The sequence below is a fragment of the Condylura cristata genome, unplaced genomic scaffold (assembly GCF_000260355.1).
Source record: "Condylura cristata isolate star-nosed mole 26May11 unplaced genomic scaffold, ConCri1.0 scaffold00014, whole genome shotgun sequence".
In the NCBI taxonomy this organism is placed as follows: domain Eukaryota; kingdom Metazoa; phylum Chordata; class Mammalia; order Eulipotyphla; family Talpidae; genus Condylura; species Condylura cristata.
Window position 1 is genome coordinate 6,391,481 of NW_004567115.1, and position 556 is coordinate 6,392,036.

A 556-nucleotide genomic window follows, 5' to 3' on the forward strand; every position below is an offset into this window, starting at 1 on the left:
AGCCGAGCGCGGGGCCGTGCCAGGAGCCGCAGGGGCCGCGCTGGGGGCGGCCCTGCCCGCGTGAGGATGAGATCAGGGGGAGAGGACCTCCGAGAGGCGCTTCGGCGCACGTCGGGTTCCAGACTGTGGGAACCGCTGGCCGAGCAGCGCGCGATGTTCGCGACTCTTCTCACGTCATCTTCCGTTCGGCTATTGCGACGACGCCGGGGCGGGGCCTGCGGTGGGGGAGTGGGGAGGGCTGGCTCGAGGCGGAGCCTATATGCGCCCCGCCCCCACCTCTAGGCGTGGAGGGGCGGGGCTTGTCACTGCCCCAGGCTAACCCCTGCGGTGAAAAAGGCTCTTACAGCATCACGCACCGCGGTTGCCCTGGAGGTAGCATCTCTCTCTTATCCTGCTCCCCTTTAAGTCAGGACACAGAGTTGCGAGTAATTGACTGTACCTAGTGTAAACCTCATATGGAATTATCAAATGATTTCATATTCTGGTGCCCTCTGCCTCTAGAAGGTAACGGGTCCTCCCCGTGCCGCCATACGTGTGTGTACTTCATTGGACTAGC